Source organism: Lagenorhynchus albirostris, chromosome 8 (genome assembly GCF_949774975.1).
Source record: "Lagenorhynchus albirostris chromosome 8, mLagAlb1.1, whole genome shotgun sequence".
Lineage (NCBI taxonomy): Eukaryota > Metazoa > Chordata > Mammalia > Artiodactyla > Delphinidae > Lagenorhynchus > Lagenorhynchus albirostris.
The window spans coordinates 98870739-98888478 of record NC_083102.1 but is presented as its reverse complement, the minus strand read 5'-3'; the positions used below and the strand labels follow the sequence as shown (position 1 = coordinate 98888478).

Genomic DNA, 17740 nt, shown 5'->3' with positions numbered 1-17740 from the left:
AAAAAGAGTCATGTACCACAATGTTTATTGCAGCTCTGTTTACAATATCCAGGACATGGAAGAAACCTAAGTGTCCATCAACAGATGAATGGGTAAAGAAGATGTGGCACATATATACAGTGGAATAGTACTCAGCCATAAAAAGAAATGAAATTGAGTTATTTGTAGTGAGGTGGATGGACCTAGAGTCTGTCATACAGAGTGAAGTAAGTCAGAAAGAGAAAAACAAATACTGTATGCTAACACATATATATGGAATCTAAAAAAAAAAAAAAAAAAAGGTCATGAAGAGCCTAGGGGCAAGACAGGAATAAAGACACAGACCTACTAGAGAATGGACTTGAGGACATGGGAAGGGGGAAGGGTAAGCTGGGACAAAGCGAGAGAGTGGCATGGACATATATACACTACGAAATGTAAAACAGATAGCTAGTGGGAAGCAGCCGCATAGCACAGGGAGATCAGTTCAGTGCTTTGTGATCACCTAGAGGGGTGGGATAGGGAGGGTGGGAGGGAGGGAGATGCAAGAGGGAAGAGATATGGGGATATATGTATAGCTGATTCACTTTGTTATAAAGCAGAAACTAACACACCATTGTAAAGCAATTATACTCCAATAAAGATGTTAAAAAGAAAGTTAAAAAAAAAAAAGAATAATGTTCCTTTCCCTGCTTCTTAGGATTGTTGTCAAATTCAAATGAGTAATGTACACGAAAGCATGTTACAAAGTGGAAAATACTGTTAAAGAGGAAAGTTTTTTAATTGCAGTATAGTTAATGTGCAATATTATATAAGTTACAGGCATACAATATAGTGATTTATAATTCTGCATGTGCATAGTAGTACATACATGTTTGTGTGTGTGTGTGTATATATATATTTATGTGCCAAATATAACCAAGAGATTCATCAATAAATAAATAAATAAAATACAGGACAAGACATGGATGTCTGCTATCACTGCCTCTGTCTTGTAGATAGAAAACCATGCAATAAAATAAAAACATTTAGGAAGGATAAGATTTAGAGAGAAAGAAACAAAACTGTCCTCATTTTCAGATGACATGATTGTTTACCCCCTTCTCAAATCAAGGCAATCAACTGAAAAAATTCTTAAATAGAAGATCAACATACAAAAATGAATAGTATTCCATTTAATGGGATCCCTATCAAATTACCCATGACATTTTTCACAGAACTAGAACAAATAATCCTAAAAACTATGTGGAAACATAATAAGACCCAGAATTGCCAAAGCAATTCCTAGGAAAAAGAACAAAACAGGAGGCATAATCCTCCCAGACTTCAGACAATACTACAAAGCTACAGTAATCCAAACAGTGTGGTATTGGTACAAAAACATACATATGGATCAATGGAAGAGAATAGAGAGCCCAGAAATAAACCCACACACCTATGGACACTTAATCTTCCACTAAGGAGGCAAGAATATACAATGGGAAAAAGACAGTCTCTTCAGCAAGTGGTGTTGGAAAAGTTGGACACCCTCATGTAAATCAATAAAGTTAGAACACCCCCTCACACCCTACACAAAAATAAACTCAAAATGGCTTAAAGGCTTAAATATAAGACATGACATCATAAAACTCCTAGAAGAGAACATAGGCAAAACATTCTCTGACATAAATCATACCAATGTTTTCTTAGGTCAGTTGCCCAAGGCAATAGAAATAAAAGCAAAAATTAAAAAATGGGATTTAATCAAACTTATAAGCTTTTGCACAGCAAAGGAAACCATAAACAAAATGAAAAGACAGCCTAAGGACTGGGAGAAAATATTTGCAAATTATGTGACCGATAATGGGCTTAATTTCCAAAATATACAAACAGCTCATACAATTCAATAACAAAAAAACAAACAACCCAATTGAAAAATGGTCAGAAGACCTAAATAGACATTTCTCCAAAGAAGATATACAGATGGCCAATAGGCACATGAAAAGATACAAAACATCAGTAATTATTAGAGAAATGCAAATCGAAATTACAATGAGGTACCACCTCACACTGGCCAAAATGGCCATCATTAAAAAGTCTGTAAATAACAAATGCTGGAGAGGGTATGGAGAAAAGGGAATCCTCTTACACTGTTACTGGGAATGTTAGTTGGTGCAGCCATTATGAAAACAATATAGAGGTTCCTCAAAAACTAAAAATAGAGTTGCCATATGATCCAGGAATCCCACTCCTGGGCATATACCCAGACAAAACTAAAATTCAAAAAGATACATGTGCCCCAATATTCATAGCAGCACTATTTACAGTAGCCAAGACATGGAAACAACCTAAATGTCCATCAACAGATGAATGGATAAAGAAGATGTGGTATATATATACAATGGAATATTACTCAGTCATAAAAAAGAATGAAACAATGCCATTTGCAGCAACACAGATGGACCTAGAGGTTATCATACTAAGTGAAGTAAGTCAGAAAGAGAAAGACAAATAGCATATGATAGCACTTACATGTGGAATGTAAAATATGACACAAATGAACATATCTATGAAACAGAAACAGACTCACAGACATAGAGAACAGACTTGTGGTTGCCAAGGGGGAGGGGATGAGGGGGAGGGAAGGATTGGGAGTTTGGGATTAGCAGATGCAAACTGGTATATATAGGATGGATAAACAACATGGTCCTGTTGTATAGCACTGGGAACTATATTCAATATCCTGTAATAAACCATAAAAGAAAAGGATATGAAAAAGAATATATATGTAAAACTGAGTCACTGCTGTACAGCAGAAATTAACACAACACTGTAAATCAACTATACTCAATAAAATTTTTTTATAAATTAAAAAAAAAAAAAGGTATTCCTATACACCAATAATTAGAAAACACAAAAGGAAAAAGTCCTATACACTGTGTGTGTGTAAACCATGAGTGTTCCCAAAAATGAATATAAGAAAATACATACATGCCCTTTAGTTTTAAAAGTTACTAAGCATTATTGAAAGACATAAAGGAAAACCTGAATAAATGGGGATATTCACCACATATTAATATATAAATACAGTGAATTTCCAATCCAAATCCCAATATGAGTCTATGTGGAACTTGACACATTGGTCATAAAATTGGAATGGAAAAATGAAGCCCAACAATAGCTAAGGCAATTTTTATAAAGATAATAAAACGGAGGGACTTAAATCTCAATTTAGTAAGACTATTACCAAACACTGATTTTATTTTTCCCAGTTGGAACCTTTACTCATTTATTCATTCATTCAGTCATTATATGTGTTTAAGGCTCTACTCTGTGCTGTGCTCTGTTCCTGGCTTTAGAAATAGATGGATGAGAAAAACTAACAAAATGCCTTCCCTCAGGGCACTTACTTTCTAATAGGTGGAGCATGCAATAAACAAATATACTATGACATTGAGTAGTGGTAAATGTTATGAAGAAAATAAAGTAAGTGGGTAGAAAGGATATATTTTAGTAGAGGATGAATAGGGAAGGCCCTTTTTGATAAAGTGATACTTGATCAGAAACCTGAATGAAGTTAAAGCAAGCTGTACAGTTATCTGAGGAAAGAGAAATGGCAGGAAAAAGAAGTGGCAAGTGCAAAGGCCCTGAGGTAGGAACAGAGTCAGTGTGTGAGAAATAGCAAGTGTGTCTTTAGCACAGTGAACAAGAGAGAGAGACAGAGACAAACCAACAGACACTGAGAGACAGAGAGAGGGGGAGAGAAGGAGGAAATGAAGTGAGGAAAGCAGCCAGCAATCAGGTTGCTTGAGGACATGGTATAATTGTGAATTTTATCCTGAATGTGAGCAGGGAATAGCATGATCAAATATGTTTTTAAAGATGTAACTCTGCTGTTGTGTGGACAAGAAGCTGTAGGGAAGCAAGAGAAGGAGGAGGAGGTCTAATTAGGAAGCCAGAGAGTAATCCAGGTGAAAGGTGGGAGTGGTGTGGTGCTGAGCAGCAGTGGTGGTGGAGATGAGAAATGGCCGGCTAGGGGAGAGCTGCTTAAGGTAGAGCTGTCAGGATTTGCTGATGGATTGGATATCAGGTACAAGAGTCAGGATAGTTCCAGGGTTTTTAGCCTGAACAACTGTTGAGCATGATGGAACGGCTATTTTACCTGTATGTGGGGAATCCACTAAATTATGATCAGACAATTGGTTGTCCACATATGAAAGTAAATTAGATTCAACACCTCACACTACACAAAAGATTAAGTTCCCCATGTGTTTAAGACCTAAATGAAAAAAACAAAACTTTAATGTTTTTAAAAGAAAAACAGGAAAAATATAGGAGTTTCTTAACATGCAAAAACAAAATTTTAAAAATTAAAAATAAATTTGATTATTTAAAACTGTTTTAGGGCTTCCCTGGTGGCCCAGTTTTTAAGAATCCACCTGCCAGTGCAGGGGACACGGGTTTGAGCCCTGGTCCCAGAAGATCCCACATGCCATGGGGCAACTAAGCCCATGCACCACAACGACTGACCTTGCACTCTAGATCTTGTGAGTCACAACTACTGAGCCCACATGCCACAACTACTGAAGCCGGCATGCCTAGAGACTGTGCTCCCCAACAAGAGAAACCACCACAATGAGAAACCTGTGCACTGCAACAGAGAGTAGCCCCTGCTCGCTGAAACTAGAGAAAACCCATGCACAGCAATGAAGACCCAATGCAGCCAAAAATTTTAAAAAAATCAAAAAAAACAAACAAAAACAAACTGTTTTAACTTCAGCTTTACTGAGGTATAATTTACAAATAAAATTATGTATTTTTAAGGTGATGATTTGATATACATATGTATTGTGAAATGATTATCATAATAAAGCTAATTAACACATCCATCACCTTACATAGGTATCATTTCTCTGTGTGTGTGTGTGTGTGTGTGTGTGTGTGTGTGTGCAATGAGAACACAAGGTCTACTCTCTTAGCAAATTTCAAGTATACAATATGACATTATTAACTATAGTCACCATGCTGTACATAGAGCCCCAGAAATTACTCATTTTTTAACTAAAAGTTTGTGCCCTTTGACCTATTCACTACAGTCCTGAGCACCTGGTAACTACCATTTTCTCTGTTTCTGTGAGTCTGAATTTTTTAGATTCCACATGTAAATGAGATCATACAGCATTTGTATTTCTGTGTCTGGCTTATTTCATGGCATTGTGTCTCCAGGTTCCTCCATGTCATTGTGTCCTCCAGGTTCATCCATGTCATTGCAAATGGCAGAATTTCCATCATTCTTGTAGCTGAATAATATTCCACTGTACGTGTGTGTGTGTGTGTGTGTGTGTGTGTGTGTGTGTGATATCACATTTTCTTTATCCATTGACAGAAATTTAGGCTGTTTCCATATCTTGTCTATTGTGAACAATGGGTTTATTTCTAGGCTGTCTATTCTGTTCCACTGGTATCTGTATTTATGCCAGTGTCATACTGTTTTGATTACTATAGCTTTGTAATATAGTCTGAAATCAGGAAGTATGATCCCTACAGTTTTGTTATATTTCTTTTAAGATTAATTTGGCTGTTTGGAGTCTTTTGTGGTTCCATACAATGGAATGTTAAGATAATTTTTTTTTATTTCTATGAAAACTGCCATTAGAATTTTGATAGGGATTGTATTGAATCTGTAGATCACTTTGGGTAGTATGGACATTTTAACAATATTAATTCTTCCAATACAAGAACATGGGATATCTTTCTATTTATTTGTATCTTCTTCAATTCTTTTATCAACTTTTCAGTTGTTTTCAGTTTACAGCTCTTTCACCTCCTTAGTGAAACTTATTACTGAGTATTTTAACCTTTCCGATGTTATTGTAAATGGATTTTTTTCTTAATTTCTCTTCCATATTTAAAACTTTAAAACTATTCTCTGAAACAAAAATCTATACACCAAGTGAGAAGACAAAATATAGAGTGAGAAGGGATATTATTAATACATATAACTGGCAAAGAATTATATTCAGGATGTACAAAGAACACCTACAAATCAATCTGAAAAAGGAGAATCCACAAAAACAGGCAAAAAGTCATGAAAAGACAAAGGACAGAGAGGAAACTGCAAGGTCAATATTGTAAGTGAAAACATGCTCAAAATCAAGGAAACATTAAAACAACCTGCATTATCCTTCTGTAACCATCAGCTTAGCATAAATTAAAGTGTCTGACAGGGCTTCCCCGGTGGCACAGTGGTTGAGAGTCCACCTGCCGATGCAGGGGATACGGGTTCATGCCCCAGTCCGGGAGGATCCCACATGCCGTGGAGTGGCTGGGCCCGTGAGCCATGGCTGCTGAGCCTGCGTGTCCGGAGCCTGTGCTCTGCAATGGGAGAGGCCACAACAGTGAGAGGCCTGCGTACCACAAAAAATAAATAAAAAATTTTTTTTTAAAAAAAGTGTCTGACAACACAAGGGTTCAACAGGAGATAAAGAAGCAAGAAAATCCCTATGTGCTATTGGAGATCGTAAATTCCCACAACCACTGTAAAAAACAATTTGGAGAGAAGCAAACCTACTTTTCACATATGCTGGGTAAGGAGACAAATGGCATGCCTGTTTGTACCTCTGTAAGGGCTGGCTGGCACTTGGAAGCTTTGGGAGATGCAGTCCTCCTTGGGCTTCTGGTTCCCCTACATGCCTTGCTGGCTGTGCCCAAACTGCACAGCCTTGACTGCTCTTTACGCAGCCATCTTCAGGGCTGTATTTTCAGGAAGGAACCTCAAAGGATGAGGGAATTTTTCACTCCAGGACCAAGAGTCAGCTTCTCTACTGCCTGCTCAAAACCTGCAGGATCCCCAAGCTCAGAAGTCCTCTCCTGCAACCCAACCCAACCCAACTTGTGCAGCTGTCATCTGGCTCTCCACGTCACCCTGTAGGTCTGGGGGCTTGGGGAACCAGCACAAATATGCCAACACTCTGGCTGCTGCTTTGGCTGTGAATAATGAAGTCTCTCATCTCTGACCCAGGAATCTCATCTCTTCTACCAGCATTCAAGAGATTGCGGCAGCCTTGTTAGCTGGTAAGTGGGGTGTAACATCAGACCGTTCACAGCTCTTGACAGAAGTCACCTAAGTACCCATCATCATGATTGAAGTGTACAATATGCATGAAATGAAATGTCCTACACTAGTTCAATGAAATGAATTGTTATATCTGTCAGTATTATTACTGACGAAACATAAACATTGAGTGAAACGTTATGAAAAAAACATAAGTGAGTGAAAAAAGCTCATTATTGAATGATGCATTCAAATAAAATTCAATACTTTGTTATATATCTTTTATGGATACATTTATCCATTGTAATAGTATAGTAACATTCTGGGGATGAAAACATCGATTTAAGGACAGGGAGGTACAGAGGGGCTTCCATGGTCTCTGTGTATTTTATTTCTTAGTGAAAACTGACACAAATATGGCAAAATGTTAGAATTTTGTAAGTGGCTGTTCTCTATACTTGACTATATTCTCTCTGTTAGGAATGTTCCATACATTTATAATGCCAGTGGTCATGGCATCAGTGTCTCAAACCCACAGCACTTTTTCCTTCAATTGTGAATGCTGGTTCTCACAGTTCCAACAGTCATGTTTCTAAATGTAAATACATATTTTTGTAGTGGAAACTTTTCTCAAATTAAAACATGTCCCAACTCAGGATCCTTGGAAAAACATCGCTAATTGTCCTGACTTGGAGGAAACCAGAGACACTTCCGCTTAAAAAAATAACGCAAAAAAACCCGAAAAACTCTATTCAAGTCCCAATGTGAAGGCAGAAAAAGAGCCCTCACTGCTCCCTGTCTGCACCTAATTACTCCATCTCTCTTTCTCCCAGGATTTTGTCCCTGGCCTCCTGCTCTGACTGTCTGAATACGGAAGATGAACTCATGTGGACACAGGCACTGTGGACACAGGCTTTGATTTGGGAGAAAAGATGAATCATTCTGGGCTGGTAACCTGATCTTTGCCCTTCTGCTGGTAAACAGTTGAAAGGCACTCAATCCATCCTCCTCTTTTTAAAACCAGAGCAGTGAATAAAAGGGCCAGAGGGCCCCGGCTTGAAAGGGGGGCCATTCATCACCTTCAGTGGAAGTAGGGTCAGATTTATTCTCTGGTCCTCCCTCCGCCACACCGGCCCAAGAAATATTCACCTTGTTTCGGTTAGTGGGCCAAGGGTCAGAGGTGAACAGGGCTGCTCCAGCGGCCTGTGCAGTCCTGCAAACAGGCCACACAAGGAGACGGTGTTTAAAATCAGAATTCCTCGCACACTCTGCGTAAGTTTCCAAAGCACAGGGGTCAACCTGTGAGTATTGGAGGGGCTGTTGGTGCTGCCTCACTACAGAGGACATCTGGCAAGCTCAGATCCGAAAAAGAAAGGACGTGTCCCTGCATCTGCCCGCCTCACGCGGCTGACTTTCTAATGCCCTTGTGGGGGGGGCACAGGGCTCTGCTGCTAGGCGTGAGTGGGCGGCTTGACACAGCATCGACTCAGACATGAGAACTGGTGTGAATATCACACGGCGGGCGGGAAGCAGGATGGGTAGCCAAAGCATGATCAGCACAGAGATCAGATGTGTCCACAGGCCAGACTGCTCAGAATCAGGTGGCCCGATGGCCCGGGGCTCCCTTCTGCAAGATGCTGCAAAAGCCGCACCCTGGCAGGTCCAGTCCTGAAGGCTGGGCTGCAAGAGGAAGCGTCCTCAGTGGTTGTGGGGTCCTTGTGACACCTGTGGGCCCAGCCCACCTGCAGACTCGCATCCTGGACCCCAGGAGAGAGACTGGGCTTCACCTTCGCCTGTGGTCAGAACCCAGAGCACTGGAGCTGCGACAGGGCAGCAGCCAGGGACAGTAACGTCCACAGAATGAAGTGTGAGTGCTGATTCGCTGAAGGGGGCCAGACAAGGAGAGGAAAACCTGGCCAGCATTTTCTTCGTAACTGATGCTCACGCTCCCAGAGAAATTTCAGAAGTAAAGCGGGTTCTGGAGGACTTTTGAATGGCCTCCTGCAAAAGCATGGGGAAGGAAAGACCTGAGAAATATACATTTGTGCATAAACCTATGTCAGTCTTCATTATTCCTTAAGAGGCAACCAAAGGCAAGAAACTCCTGTACCGAATGGTATCGTCAGTTTTAACATTCTCAGGATGTATTGCTGTATTGGTTTTCTAGGGCTGCCATAACACATGGCCACACAGAACCATTTTTTTTTTTTTTTTTGCAGTACGCGGGCCTCTCACTGTTGTGGCCTCTCCCGTTGCGGAGCACAGGCTCCGGACACTCAGGCTCAGCGGCCATGGCTCACAGGCCCAGCTGCTCTGTGGCATGTGGGATCTTCCCGGACCGGGGCACGAACCCACGTCCCCTGCATCGACAGGCGGACTCTCAACCACTGCGCCACCAGGGAAGCCCCACACAGAACCATTTGTGTGACACTCTGGAGACTGTCAGTGTAAGATCAAGTGTCATCAGAGTGGTTCCCTCTGAGGCTGTGGGGGAGCTGTTGCAGGCTTCTCTTTGGCTCATAGCCAGCTGTCTTCTCCCTGAGTCTCTTCACATCCTCCTCTTGTGTATCTGTGTCCAGATTTCCCCTTTGTGTAAAGACCCCTTGTATTGGATTAGGGGCACATTCTGTTCCGGTATGACCTCATCTCAACTTGATTACATCTTCAAAGACCTTATTTCCAAATAAAGTCACGTTCTGAGGGACTGGGTCTAGGACTTCAACGTATGAATTTTAAGGGGACACAGTTCAAGTCATAATAATTGCCAAATCAATGTTTTAAAAGATTAAGGCAATGAACACTCCCATCAACAATGTATTAGGGTGTTAGGCAATGAACACTCCCGTCAACAATGTATTAGGGTGTTGTTTCGTTGCAATCTCTCTGGCATTTAGTGCTATCTTTAAAAAAATTTTTTTTTGCTTATTGATGGGTTTTTAAAATAGCGAATTCATTCCTAAGTAAACTGGCCATGTATGCAGTAACTGAGTCCTTTCAAAAAATGTAAGAGTATGTCTCCTCTCGTTCTGACTAGATTTGAAAAAGGCACCAAGAAGATAGACGCTCAGTAAACAGATGAGCTGGTCCCAGCAGGATTCCTGCATCCTGGTGCACCTGGAGGTAAGCATCCTCCTACAAGTGACCATGAGTGTGGTAGAAATAACATACAAAAGTTAGAAGTACAGGATTCAAGTCCCAGCTCTGGTACTTTCTATGTCTGGTATTTTTCCAACCTCCTGAGGTCTTTGTTATCTAATAAGCAAAATGGAAATAATATTACCCTCCTCTCGGGCCTTTCGAGGATTAAGTGGGGGTTTACAGTATCACACTGGGTGTGTCGTAGGTTCTTAGTAATGTCTGTAACTGCTGCGCAGACTCCCAAAGTCACTCTGCAAGGACCAGATTCTGCCCGTGGAGTAAACCAGTCACGCATCACTAAGGGGACCAGATGACCAGGAACACCAGGCTATTTATGTGGGTTAGCAGGTTTCTTCACGGAAGAGGACTCTTCCTCTCATTACTAGCTTCATGTGTCAGAATTGAATCACACCGGGGCATCCACAGACTTAAAATTCAATTACTTGTCATATAGTTATTCAACCATTTCCTCCTTTCCTTGGTAAATTTAATTTTTCCTCATTCTGATGAAGCTCCTTGGAAAAATCAAATCATTGCTTTGTTTTAATGAGAGTAATCAACTAGTGATGGACGAGGCACAGAAGGGATGTGGGTTTGGAGGGAGGTCCCTAAACTAAGCAGATGATGGTGCCAGGGCTGCTTTACATTTGTCCTTAGTGAAAGGGCTGAGCTGTGCCCACAGCCCAGATGTACTGTGGTCAGCCCTGGACACTAGTGGACCCAGAGGGCGAGCGTGTAAAAGAATACAAATAATTGTACCGTTTTCTCAAAAACAGTACACAACTTTACTTCAGTCATAACCTTCTATGTGTATACTCTCTAGAAATTGAGGGGAAAATTTCTAGAGCAATATATTCTGCAACTTACCCTCACAAAACAGATCATTTCAAATCAGCCCATTTACAGTTTTGAAATCAGGTTTTATTCCTTCCCCATGGTGAGGTCTGGGTTTGTCACCAACCTTCACTCCTCTGTGGGTGCCACGCCAACAGACACGCTAAGCCCAGGCCATCCTGCGAGCTGGTGGAGCCTCGGACGGCAGTGGCCATGTGAGGCGTGCACCCTCCTGCCTGCTCAGCTTCCTAACGCCTCAACCATCTGCACCCCCGGGCCTGGCCCAGCAGAGGATGTTGACTCTGGCTGTTGCCAAGTGTCTGATCCGAGGAAGGAGTTCCTCCCACGCTGGTCGGTCCCTCAGGAGGTACCCCTCTCTCCCTCTCTCTCTCTCTCTCTCTCTCTCTCTCTCTCTCTCTCTCTCTCTCTCTCTCTGTCTGCCTCATAGATACACACGTACACACACACGTGCATGCACACATGCATGCATGCCTTGGGGAGGATTAGGAAGGAAAAGAGGCACGTAGCCCTCTGTGCCCACAGGTTTTGGAGAGAAGAGACAGACGTGAGGGGTGTGTGTATATGTGTGTGACCACTTCTCTCACGTCTTCTTAATTGCCTGAGTGATTTGCTTTGAGAAATCAACACCGATGAGACCCAGGAGTTTTGCCATTATTGTTGTTTGTTTGTTGTCTTTGCTTTCCAGCTATCGCATCCTTTCTCTGATGCAGTAGGGATCCAACTATTTGCTGGAATGCAGGAGAGGGAAAGGGGTAAGCGAGGGAAGAAATGGCAAGGAGCAAAAAGAACCTGATCCACTTCTGAAAAGAAATAAAAATGTTATCCCTCCATGCTACGAACAGCCTGCATTCCAAGGGCGACTGACATTGAGATGAGAATGGTGGTGATTTATCTCAGTAACTGATGACACAGCAAGCTAAAGCTATGCCATGCTAGGCAGGTGAGGTGCTTCGATAAGATGCAGGGGAGAAGGCCTGATTGGGAGAGAAAAGTGTTCATTCCTGCAAGCAGGAGTACCACCAGGCCTGGAGCTGGAGGAGGGAGGCTGGAAGAGGAAGCAGGACACGTAGCAGGAAAAACATTTAGTAAACATGCTCTGTGTTCCAGGCACTCTTAGGCGTATTAAGAAACTTTCCAAGCTCTATAACAACTGTAGAGTACATGATGTTTTCTCCATTTTATGGAAGAAAAAACTAAAGTTTTGAAAGGCTAGGTAATTTCCAACAACTCAAGCCAGAAACCTGGATTCATCCTGGACACCCTGCTTTCCTCAGCCCACCTTCTCCATCCAGACACTACCAATGAACCAGCCCCCTTGAGGCGACCTCCTAGAACTGTCCCACTGCTTTCTTCCTATTGGCCACCGTCTCACTTCAGCCACCTTGTTTACTGCATGGATTTTTATGATAGCATCCAGTGGTCTTCCTGCCCAGTTAGCTCCCCAGAGAATCAAGTGCAAAGACTGTTGGGCTCCCCTGTTTGACTACTTGGAATACCTGCTGTAAGCTGCACTTTCAAAGAGATCCGGTTCACCTCCATTCTTTTTTTTTAAATAAATTTATTTATTTATTATTTATTTTTGGCTGTGTTGGGTCTTCGTTGCTGCACATGGCGAGCAGCGAGAGGGGGCTACTCTTCGTTGCGGTGCGCGGGCTTCTCACTGCGGTGGCTTCTCTTGTTGCGGAGCACGGGCTCTAGGTGCACGGGCTTCAGTAGTTGTGGCACGTGGGCTCAGCAGTTGTGGCTGGCGGGCTCTAGAGCGCAGGCTCAGTAGTTGTGGTGCACGGGCTTAGTTGCTCCGCGGTATGTGGGATCTTCCCGGTCCAGGGCTTGAACCGTGTCGCCTGCACTGGCAGGCGGATTCTTAACCACTGCACCGCCAGGGAAGTCCCAACCTCCATTCTTAAGAGGAAGCATGGTGGTTTTCTTTCTAGAATATTTAGTATAGCCTTAGGCACATGTCTGATATCTCCACTTGCTCATCATCAAACTGAAACATGTTTTCCTGAAATCTAAAATAATTTAAAGTTTATGAAGCCAGCTTGGTTTTGATCCAGACACAAATCCTTAGCAACTAAGAACATTTTTGCTTTTTTTTTCTTAAAAAAAAGTCTAATTTGTTTTGCCTGAAACTTGGAAGACACACATATATTGATTCATTTACAAGAATTAAAGTAAATTTTAATTCTGCTTTAACTTTCCACCTCGTCATCCCCAAACTATACCAACTATCTTTTTGTAATGCATTTTCTGAGCCACAGCCTGCGGCAGAGACTGAAGCCGGTCAGGGCACTGTGTGGATGAATTATGGCGTCAGCCTCCCAGGTCACATCTGGCTCTCATTCCATGAGCTCTGAATGGTGCTGTCTGTGTTCTTCAGACACTCTGCACCCACAAGTTATCAATCACCTAGGAAGGAACAAACTCTAACACCTCCTACCTGCTTGGGGTTCTTAGTACAGAACACGAGGCAGAACACTGAGCTTCATTTTTTGGAAGAATGGAAGAAATAGAGAGGTTTCTTTCAGCAGAAAATGTTGACTGTTGCATGATTATTCAGAGTATTCAGAGTGACTTTTGTTCGACTCTTGCCTGCTCTGCCCTCTGTCTCGTATTTTATGGCTTCCCCATCTCCATCTCATTCCGGCAAGCGTTTCACCACACACCAGGCATCACCCTTGTGGTTCACATCCCTACCTCATCTTCTCCTCCTCTGCCCCCTTAGGCAGATATTGTTACCTTGCTTCCTGCGTGAGGCCACTGGGAGCCTGTGAGAATTTCGATGTCTTGCCCATAAGCCAGGGTCTTAACGTGCTCCTTCCACTAAGCTGTGTTGCTTGGAGGACTTAAGTCTTTGAAGCTCCTGAACATTCTGACTTTCAGCACATCTAGAGCTGGGATGTATTTTTGAGATGAGACAGTTTAATTCCTTAATCTCCCTGCGGGGGTTGGGGGGGGTAGTGACTTCCCTGGTGGCGCAGTGGTTGAGAGTCCGCCTGCCGATGCAGGGGACATGGGTTCGAGCCCTGATCCAGGAAGATCCCACATGCCGCGGAGCAACTGAGCCCATGCACCACAACTACTGAGCCTGTGCTCTAGAGCCCATGAGCCACAACCACTGAGCCCACGTGCCACAACTACTGAAGCCCGAGCGCCTAGAGCCCGTGCTCCGCAACAAGAGAAGCCACCACAATGAGAAACCCACGCACCACAATGAAGAGTAGCCCCCCGCTCGCCACAGCTAGAGAAAGCCCATTCGCAGCAACGAAGACCCAACATAGCCATGAAATAAATAAATTAAATAATTAAAAAAAAAGTCTCCCTGGGGGAAACTAAAGTTCTGAGGGACAGGCTGCTTTCAAGTTAAACAGACTTAGACTTGAAATCAGAGGTCCTCATTTGAATGCCCATTTTGCCAGATCTTATCGATTTGGACAAATCTTATAGTCATCCTGAACATCAGGTACTAATATACCATTCACGGGAGTCGAGTGAGATCATCTGAACAAGCAGGTCTTCAGGGTCTGCTCTTGGATGTGACTCCTGCCCTAGCGGATCTTGTCTAGGGAGAGAGGCAACTGGAAAGTAAATTTTAAAATATACTCTTAAAATTATGCTGAGACTTGCAGAACTCCTGGCACATAGTTGATTTTCTATAAACGAGTTGACCTTGTTACTGGTTTAAGATGTAACTATTGGAAGTAAAATCATGAAAAACAAAAGTATACAGGAGACTGTTAAAGGAGATAAAAGAGATAAGACAATCAAAGGCAGTGTGAGATCCTGAACTAGATCTTGGTGGAAAAAAATCTTTAAAAGACATTTTTTGGACAAAGTAAAACAGTTGCATAACATTAAATTTCATAGGCATGATAATGGCTTTGTCATTCTACAGGAGAATATCTTCGCTGAAGCATTTACTAGGGAAGGCTGTGTCTGCCACTGTGATAAACAGTTCTATATAGTAAAGAGACAGAGGGAGGTGAACCCCAGGAAATTCTAAAATTACATCCACCCCCCCAACAAAGGTTCAGGAACATTTAAAATGGACTTTTCTTCTGATTCAGTAACTACACTTGTTGGAACATATCCTAAAGAAATAATCGTAGATAAGGTATGACTTCTTTGTCACTGGGTAGAAGTGGTGCACTAGGTGAGAGGTGAGCACAGCCCCAAGTGGATATCGCATGCCCAGAGTCTACATCTTGAACAGCAGTACGAAGAGGCTGAAAACAATTGAGTTTTACTCCGAGAAAGTGTGTGGTGCCCTTGCGCCTGCCCATCCAGCCCGCCGTCACAGCCTCCAGCCAAATTTCGTTGATAAATAAGCCCATTTCCCTGAGGGTGGCCAGGGTTGCCTACTGTTCACAAACAAAGAAGCACAACAGATACAACAAAGAAACCGTTGTTCAGTTGCAGATTAAAGGAGATTACAGAGCAAACCTTCTTATCCCTTTCAACAGTCCCATTACCCAGCATTTTAATTATAGGCTCATATGAGTTCTCCTAAGCAATTAAACCAAAGTATCCCTGCACATGTTCATATAAATCCACCATTCCGTCACTGTCTGGAAGTTACAGTCGTCATGGCCAGCCTGCCCCTCCAGCCATCTCTCTCTCCCACTGGTTATTCAGATCCCACACCAAAGAGGGAAAAGGCTCACCCAGATTGGCCTTTGCCCAAGGTATCTCCAGGATGCCTCCCAGACCACCCGCTCTGACTCACACCTGTGACTGGTGGTCTCCACAGTCTACTGTTAGGTCCACCAGCCAGGGACTTTTGCTGCTGTTACCCCTAGTTCCCAGGGCCCCAACACAGCACCTGGACCTCAACGGGCATGCAAAAATAGTTACTAAATAAGCCAACAAGCGAGCAAATGAATTGTAGAGCCTGCAAAGAAAGAACAAAACTAGTGGCATAATTCTAAAAATGTTATAGCCAATGACCATTAAAAGGGTAATGGTCACAACTCTGTGCCAACAAACTTGAAACTTAGATGGACCAATTTCTTGATGGAGGAAATCCACAGAACTCACTTAAAAAAGAACTAGATAATCCAATATCTATTAAAGAATTAGATCAATAATTAATAACCTTCCAAAGCAGAAAGCAGTGGACACAGATAGTTTCACTGGTGGATTCTACTAGACTGTAGAGAAATTTTTCCGATTCTCTACACCAGTCCCAGAAAATAGAAGCAGAGATAGAACATTCATAGAGCATTCTATGAGGCCAGCATTATGCTAGTGCCCCAAGCCAGAGAGAGACATCTTAAGAAAGGAAAACTACAGACCAATATGTCTCATAAAGGTAGATGTGAAAAATTCTCAAAAACATATTTGCAAATCAAATCCAACAATGTATAAAAAGAATTATATGCCATGACCAGGTGGAATTTATTCCAGGTATACAAGGCTGGTTAAACATTCAAAAATCATGTAATGGAATCCATCACATCAACAGACTAAAGAAGAAAAATCAATCTATGAATTAAAAAAGAAAAGATCATGAGAGGAGGTTGTTTCTAAAGAATTTATCATCTCCCTAACAGAATAAGTTCCTTAAAATTCTCCTGTAAATACAAGATTTGCTATCCCACAAGCTAGATCAAATATATGAAGTATCACCCAGAGGAGCCTGGGCTTCTGGGAGAGACGCCCCTGCTGGCTCAGATGAGCCTCGTGGCCAGCATGTCTCCCGGGCTGTGTTCCATGTGACCCAGACGTCACCAACATCTCCCTCTTCCTCACAGCCCCTCTCAGGGACTGACAGCACCGAGACCCTGACTTGTCAAGATGGAGACCTGGGCGTTATCCTTGACTTCTCATCTCCACCTCAAATAGTCTATAGATTTCTTTTCCCTGTTATTTCTTAACTCTGCCTCCCCCCATCAGGGTCTTTTTTTCCAGTACCACAGTTAAGGCATCACAATCTGTCTTCTGGGCTTTTACAACATCCTCCTAACTTACCTCCCTTGCTCAGGTATTTCCTCTTTCCAGAGTGAATTTTCAGGAACGAAAATCTGACTTTTTCCATTCTTTCTTAAAGCCGTCCTCCCCAGCACCTGATTTTTCTACTTTATTGCCCCAGACGCAGGCATACTCATCTATTGCTGACTCACCAGCCCCACCCTCTCTCTGCAAGGTGCACTGTGCACCTACATGCCTGCGGTCCTGTACTGGTAGCCCGGGTGCAGCAGGAGCAAAGCAGAGTCCTGCCCCCTAGGACACACACTCTAGTAGGGAGAGACCAAACAACAGACACATAGCAAACAAACAGGGTGTTTCAGGAACTTACGGATTTTATGAAGATAAGACGGATAATAGGATGGAGATTTCCTGAAGGGTAGCCTTAATAGGAGGATGGGCAGACTTGGGGGGGAAACCTTAGTGATGAGGGTAAGGATCTGGGGATGGGAGAAGCAAGGATGGTAGAGGGGAGAGCTACTGGGGCCAGAACAGGCAGGTACTTGTTGATTGTGGTGAGGGTTAGAACACCGGCAAGGTGGGAAGCCATGGAGTACTGTGGTGCAACAAGATGAGATTTGTGCCGGTGCCTCTCTCTGCTTGGAGCTTAGGCGGTTAGAAAGCCCAGGGTGGAGGCAGGAGGCTGACCAGGCAACTTGCCATCATCCAGGCAAGAGATGCTGGCAGCTTACAGTGGCTTAAGATATGTTGTGAAATTAAACAGGATGAATTGGATATGGGTGTGAAGGGAAGACAGAAGCCCATGGG

General features: G+C 42.7%; 1 long non-coding RNA gene across 1 annotated transcript in view; it reads left to right on the top strand.

The window, feature by feature from the left end:
• Positions 1 to 10044: 10044 nt before the first annotated feature.
• LOC132524900 (uncharacterized) overlaps positions 10045 to 17740 on the top strand; it is a 78023-nt gene continuing 70327 nt past the window's right edge. The window contains exon 1 of the long non-coding RNA XR_009542083.1: positions 10045 to 10132. This is a non-coding gene — a long non-coding RNA (uncharacterized LOC132524900). The remainder of the gene's footprint in view (positions 10133 to 17740) is intronic.